The following is a 7,802-nucleotide window of genomic DNA, read 5'->3' as shown; positions in this document are numbered from 1 at the left end:
TGAGTAAATGTGGCTTTTGGATATCAACCTGGAATTGCATTGGTAAACACGGAACTGAATTTGACTGTAACTATTTGCATCTAGTATCAGATTGTGGAAAATAGTGTCCACAAAATGGAAGTGAAATATTAAAATTCTTGAAGCTCTTTAATCCTTTTTGTTCAACACCCATGTGCAATACAAATGTATCCAAACAGTGAGGTTAGTTTATTTACATAAATGCTGCTTTCCCTGCCTTCCTGAGATTATTTTCAGTGCAAATCGCTGTTGTTCGAATGTGCAGTGCTTATAATGACTGAAAAGCTATTATGGCTTCTGCTCTGAGGGATGATCAGCTTCTGTAGCAATGCCCAGAGAAATGTTCTGCTTCCTAATTGTCGCTCAAGGCAGCTAATTTGCCTTTTTTCCCAGTGTCAGGTGAAATGAGGCATTCCTGCTTTGGTTTTTATTTATCTGGCTTGCCTGGATCAGGCCGAGTAGGGAAGGGAAGGGACCTGGAGCCCTTCTCAGCCCAGGAATCTCCTCTGCCCCAGCCCTGCGGTGTCCCCTCCATGGGGACGAGGCTGGAGGCGTTTCTGCCCCTGGCACTGCCCAGATCCCAGCCTGGATTTGGGCCCTGAGCCCCTCCAGGCCTGGTCCATGGGGAGCAAGGCTGGTGGCATTTCTGCCCCTGGAACTGCTCAGATCCCAGCCTGGGGGAGGCTTTTCTGAGCCCATGGCACTGCTCAGGGCTCAGCCTGGGTTTGGGCCCTGAGCCTCTCCAGGCCTGGTCCATGGGGAGCAAGGCTGGCGGCATTTCTGCCTTTGGCACTGCTCAGATCCCAGCCTGGATTTGGGCCCTGAGCCCCTCCAGGCCTGGCCCATCCTGAGAATGAGGAGGGTCCATCCTGACACTGAGTTCAATCCTTTCATTTTGCTTTCCCAGGAGTTCTGACTTCCACACCCTCAGGGAAGGGCTCTCAGCACCCAACAACTCTATCTGGAGCTGGCTGGGATCTGTTCCTGGCACTAAAGATAAATCTCTTCCCAATTTATCATTTTTTGATCAGGATTCAAGGAAGCCTTGATTTATCTCAGCTACCCCACATCTCCCTGTTATTGACCAGCACAGCCATTTTGGTGAGATATCCCACAAGATCACATTATGTGTGTAATTGTGACACTGGTCACAGGGGTCTTACGTTGAAGGAAGAGACGAGGATTTGACTCCATATTTCAGAAGGCTTGATTTATTATTTTATGATATATATTACATTAAAACTATACTAAAAGAATAGAAGGAAATGTTCTCCTCAGAAGGCTAGCTAAGCTAAGAACAGAAAGGAATGAAATAACAAAGATTTGTGTCTTGGACAGAGAGTCCAAGCCAGCTGGACTGTGATTGGCCATTAATTATAAACATCCACATGAGACCCATCACAGATGCACCTGTTGCTTTCCACAGCAGCAGATAATGTTTACATTTTGTTCCTGAGGCCTGTCAGCTTCTCAGGAGGAAAAAATGCTAAGGAAAGGATTTTTCATAATATATGTCTGCGACACATAATTATTATTCTATTCTTATTCTCCAGTTTGATGAAAGAAAAACAATTGAACACAAGCATAAACTGAAAACCAGCTAAGACACTGAGTGTATTGTTTTTTTCACTTGTAAAAACTGAAGATATGTGAGGTTTTATGTGGTGTGTGAGACAATGATCAAATGTCATCTTTGCAGTGCAGGATTAAACACTGACTCAGGTGCTCTCTCCATATTATAAGTCCCGGATTCTTCTTTCTGTCCTTATCAGATGACAGGCTCCCAAGCTGGGAATTCATGCCCAGAGGCAATGGGAAACTTGGGTTGATTTTCAGGAAGAATGAGAGAACTTCTGTCAGTAATCACCTCCTGCTGTAGAAATAAAGCAAAAAAAAATAAAGGTTTGCCTGGGGCATAAGTGATGGTTGTAATGGTTTTGCACAGCTGGGCTTTTGAAAGAAAATATATAGAGGAAAAAAAGGCTCATTTCAGGAAAAAGTCACAAATAGGATGTTGGCTGAAAACTATGGTTTATGCCCAGTGTTACTGAGCATTTTTTAGGTTGTCAGGTGGCCCCAGATGAACAGAAAATGGCACCAAGGTCCAACACTGAGAGATTCTGGTGAGGTTTTGGGTGGGTGCTCCCTCTCTCACATGCTCACACTCACAACCATGTTCATGCAGCTTTCAAGGAAGTTTGAACCACAGTGAAATATCAGCAAGAATGAGCATAAAGTCCGCCTGACACACAAGAAATTTGGGCTTAAATAAAAAAAAATACTCGAGGCATGCTGCTGGAATGAATATTGAGCTGTGCTCTGGATTCCTAATAGACACCTTAAAAAAGGATATATTAAAAGGGCAGCCAGTTCCTATTACTTTTAGCAGATTTCATGGTCTGCTTTCAGGCTATTGCAATGAATAACAAAAATAAAATATTCATTCTATTTTCCTATTTGCTTTTTCTAACCTACAGGGTCCCCAGAGCACTGTGGAATTGAAGGGCATCTCTGATTGATAGCAGTGAGAAAGCAACTGTAAGTCAGTTTTAAATTGTTCTAAGTGCAAGATTTATAATTTAAGAAAAATATAGGTAAGGAGCATTGCTTCTTGTTAGTGAAGGAATTTATGGGTTTAATATGTAAATGGCAAGGATCAGCCCAGAGAAAGAGAGCAGGTCTCCACAGAAAGTTCACTCAGGTTTGGCTGCAGCCCCCAGGCAGAGCTTGGTCAGGCTTGGTAAAGCCACACTGGAACTTGCAAAACCAGGGGTTTAGGGACACGTCTCTTTTGGGAAAAAATATATATTTTATATTTAGTACAATATATTTCACTGGGGCAGCTGCTCCAGCAGAAATTCAAGAGCCATTGAATAGGAGTCAGCTTTTCTGTGTTTAGGAGCATTACACTGCTTTCTTCCCACCTCTCTCTTGGTCAGGGCAGGTACCAGATATTCCCTGGTACTTTTATTCCTGTAGAAAATATGTTCACACCCAGAGTCATAAGGACTTAGGTAATAACAATTATTCTGGTAATTCTGATTTCTGTTTTCCTGACCCTGCTGGCTTACAGCTCCTGAAGGGGCAAGGAAAAAAGGTTCCTCTCCCTCTCCAGTGCCTGTGACAAGCATAATCAATAAATGCTATTGGCTGCACTTCCTGAGGCTCAGACAGGGATTTGCTTTAGATCTAGTAGGGCAGTGGAACTTAATTAGCAATTGATTATTAAAGGAGTTCACTGATGAATAACAGCAATTTTATAGGTGTAACTTTATCTAGATATAAAATGTGATTCACAAGCACTGGTGGATTTTTAAAGTCCTTGTTGGGACACAGAATAGTTTCCAGGGCTCTCCTTGCTGAGCATCCTGGTCTGTTTGCCAGTGGTGATGTGTGACATCCCAAGAGGGTGACAGGAACCTGGCAGGGTCAGATCCTACCCGGCAGGGTCACAGCAGGGCTCTGGGAAGGGTTTTGTGGCAAGGGCTGCCCATGTGCCCTCACCAGCAGTGCAGTCAGGGGCTTGGGGGGAGTGACCAGAGTGGCCATAAAAACTGCCTTTAGAGGTGGAGCAGTGCAAATGCTGTACTTGGGACAGACAAATAAATTCTATGTTTGGGACAGATAAATGAAGCTTCCCTGGCGGCAGCTGAGCAATGGCTGAGCTGTGTTTGTGCTGCACAAAGCTCAGTCCTCTCCATCCTCCCTCCGGCAGGATGGAAACACAGGGGAGACTGTCACAGACATCTTTTATGGAAAATCCTTTCCTTAGGATTTTTCCTCCTGAGAGGCCTCAGGAACAAAATGTAAACATTGATCATCTGCTGCTGTGGAATGCAACAGGTGCATCTGTGATTGGTCTCATGTGGTTGTTTCTAATTATTGGCCAATCAGCCCAGCTGGCTTAGACAGAGAGTCCAAGCCACAAACCTTTGTTATCATTCTTTCCTATTCTATTCTTAGCTAGCCTTCTGATGAAATCCTTTCTTCTATTCCTTTATTATAGTTTTAAAGTAATATATATCATAAAATAATAAATCGAACCTCTGAAACATGGAGTCAGACAGATCCTTGTCTCTTCCCTCAACCTGAGGCCCCTGTGAACACCGTCACAGGAGCCCCCCAGGACCTGGTGCTCAGCGCCCACCCTTGTGAAGGTTGTGTGGGGTCATCCCCTGCTTTATCTTTTGTGCCCTTCATCTTCCTCTGCTCCCCATGTCCTGCATGTCCCTCTGGCCAAGGGCCGCTCTGTTCTGCCCCCCTTTTCTGCCTCCACTTGTGTCATGGGTTTCTTTGGTTTATGTATATATATTTTTTACTGGTTTGCCTCCATCATTTTGTCTCATAGGGACTGCATTTAGTACCATCTCACTACTTCCTTTTTATGCTTCCTACATCCAAATTGCTCAGTATATCACCAAATATCATCCTGTCACTCTCTCCCATACCCATTTACTGCTGCTGCTGTTTGAGGCTGCAGCTCTGTGTAAACAAGGAGGAGGATAAATTACCCAGAGGGTTCATGCTCACCTCCCATCACCCACTGGCCATCAGGCACATCACACTTTCCCTGGACACGAAATGGTCCTTTCCCATCATGGGCTGTGGGATAATAAAAGAGTTGCTTACAATAGAGTAGGCCTGAGGTGACAGCAAACCAGGAGTGATTTACCCGCTCTGTCTGCTTTTATTTATAACTTGTGGCTTCTCTTCTGAGGGGGAAAAAAAAGGGGTGTTTTGACTTTCCATTTCAGGATTATGGACCAGAGGGTCAAACCTGAGGTTTTGACTTGATGGTCCCATGACCTGAAATAATGTGACAAGAGGAGCAAAATGACAAATTGCCCTTTAAAATGTTTGCAGGTGTCACTGGGAGTAAATTGGGCACAGAAATTGATTTCATGGTATTTGCCTCCAATGTCGAGGTAAGAGCCTCAGCAACTTATTCAGATTTTCAGTAGTTCTTCCCAGACTTGCAAAGTGTATTTTGCATGCAACAGCCTGGGAACTAACATGCAGTTACTGCCCACAACCAGTAGCATTAGCAAAACATGACAAAAAATGGGTATTTACCATCCAGGCTTACAACTTGTATCACTGTGCACATTTTCAAAGAAATCAAAGATTTCAGGTCAGGTTGGATGGGGCCCTGAGCAACCTGTTCTTGCTGGAGATGTTCCTGCTCATTGCATTTGGACTTGATGACCCTAAAATGTTCCTTCCAACCCAAATCACCCTGTGATTCCATTCCTCATCTCACCGTTCTAAAATCCACAGCAATTCCCAGTAGAAGGAGGCTCTGAACCAGCAAGCTCTCACTACAGGCTGATGGTGTTGTGCCTTCCTGAAGGAACATCACCCATGGAGCAGGATGATGGGACCATCTGCTCACTAAAGCCTCTTGTGCTCGTTTGGATGTGCTGCAGCAGCATCTCCTGGGCTGTTCCTGTTTTACTGAAGGGGATTCTGCATTTCCATGTCCTGTATGAGCAGAGCCAAGCAATTTTCCCAGTGCTGATGACAATCCTGCCAGGTAACTGTGCTCCCACATCCCAAACAGCTCTGCATGGAGCAGGGAAGGAGCTGGAGCTGGGTCCCAGCAGGGATGGGTGAAGTGGGGAGCAGCTGAAGGGGGAATTGGAGATGAGGAGAGCAGGGGAAGGAGGAATTGGACATGAGGGGAGCAGGTGAATGAGGAACTGGAGATGAGGGGTGCAGCTGCATCACTGTGGGGGCTGCTAAGCCTGTGAGCCTTAGATAAACAAAACTAATACCTTCATTTCCAAAACTATGTATTTTCCCTCTTTTCATCTCAAAAGGATAAATATTTCAATTGATTCTGAGATCCTGGAAAACTGGAAGTCATCCTCAATCACAGAGCTCCTCTGCTTGCCTACCCACCAGGTGAAATTGCAGAAAAGGACATCAGCACTTTGCTGTTTGGTGTCTCCAAGCAGGCTGATGTTTGTGCTGGGGTGGGATGGCAATCACAGCAGGGCAGCAGCTTTAATTGCCAGCTCTTATGAAATGCAGCAGAGCTCTCTTTACAGAATTTGATTCTGTGGCAAATGTAGCTAGGAAAGAGATTTTCTTAAGTGGACAAAATAGGTCATATATTCTTAAGTGACAGAGGGTGTTTTCACTTGTTAAATAGTGTTTTCAGTCATTTAAGTGGATTTTCATCACACAAAGTGGATCCTGAAAAAAACCCAGCACTCACATTATGAATTTATCTCTGCAACCATAAGAAAATCTTCATTTCTGCTCAGTTTAACACAGCAAGTTCAAGCAGCTATTTTGCTTGACAAGGACAAATTTTTGTTCACTATTCACAAAATGGGGTCAACTGTGTTAAACAACACCTGTTCTAGTGTGACTTAATCACCAGACACTGAGTTTGTCCCCCAGACCTCTCTGGGAGGACAGGTAGGGTGTGCTAAAGGAGAAGTTGTGTCTGAAAGGATAAACCCCTTTCTGCTTGTGGCAGGGTCAGTCTTTGTGGAAGGAGAGATAATGAAGTCTCCACTCTGTGACACGAGAGCAATTGGCCAGTAAAACCCAACCCAGCTCATGGGAACAGGAAATGTCATTTATTCTGGAGCCAAAGCCCCTGCAGAGTGCCCAGGGCAGCCAAGGCTCTGCTCCATCCCATTCCATCCCATCCCTCTGCACCCAGGTGTGCTTTAACCTGCTGATAACCTTCCCCTGTCCCCAGCAGTGCCCAGGTTCTGCACTGGATGGCACAGAGGGATTTGGATCTGCAGGCTGGGCTTAGGACAAGGCTCTGGGCACTCACAGGGACCTGCTGAGGAAAATTTGGGAATTTGGCCATTCAGTTCCAGCAGTCTCCACAGTGGTGGACATGCACAAACAGAGCTGATGGAGTTTCCTCTGCCTGCTAAAGGAAGCATGAAACAAATTATTTCGTGTCAAAAGTTTGTAGTAGAGCCATGAGGGACTTCTAATTAGAGAGCTAATGTGCACTTTCCCAGTGATTAGGTAAACATATTTTTTTGTTATTTATAATAGCTTCCATCACACAGATTCAACTAATTACAAAAACTTCCCTTGTAGAAACCATTTACAATTTTAATTCCAATTATTTTTTGATAATTCAGAAACATTTTTCCTATTACTCATCAGAAAGCAGAAAGTTAATCCATTCATTACCATGCTGAAAGGCTGATTTGAAACCAACCATGGATTACAAAGTCAGAGTGAAGGTGAAAATGCAGGAGTTTGCTGTGCAGAGAGTTGAGGGGGGTGGGAACAGCTGTAAAAAACCCCCAATAGCACAAGGCTGAGAAAAAGGAATATTTTGCAGAGCTGAAAAAGGAAATGTTTGCAGTGGTGAATTTACAGCCTGAGCTCTCCCATGTCCTGGGAGCTCCTCTGTTCTGCTCTGTGCCAGCCTGGGATGTGCAGGGCTGGAGCTGCTCCTGCTCCTCCCCTGCCAGAACTGAAATCCAACTGTGTAAAATCCAGATCTCAGCTGGATCTGCACCAATTTCAAGGAAACCAGAGTGGGAGAGAGTCCTAAGGATGCTGGAAGGTGGAACTTGTGTTTGCATCCCCCAAATCCCACAGAGACATAACCCACAGCACTGTTGGGAACTGCAGGAGTCTTTCCTGTGGCAGCTTTGCCTTTGGAAAATACTTGTTTTACTCAAACCCTAAAAAAGGCCAAAGATTCAAAGTGTCTTTCATAAGCACTGTGGGATGACAGTGAATCTCCTGGGATTCTTTTTGACTCAAAAAAATAGAGGTCAGGTCCTACCCGTATC

Source organism: Melospiza melodia, chromosome 14 (assembly GCF_035770615.1).
Source record: "Melospiza melodia melodia isolate bMelMel2 chromosome 14, bMelMel2.pri, whole genome shotgun sequence".
Taxonomy (NCBI): Eukaryota; Metazoa; Chordata; class Aves; order Passeriformes; family Passerellidae; genus Melospiza; species Melospiza melodia.
This window is presented reverse-complemented; position numbering follows the sequence as displayed.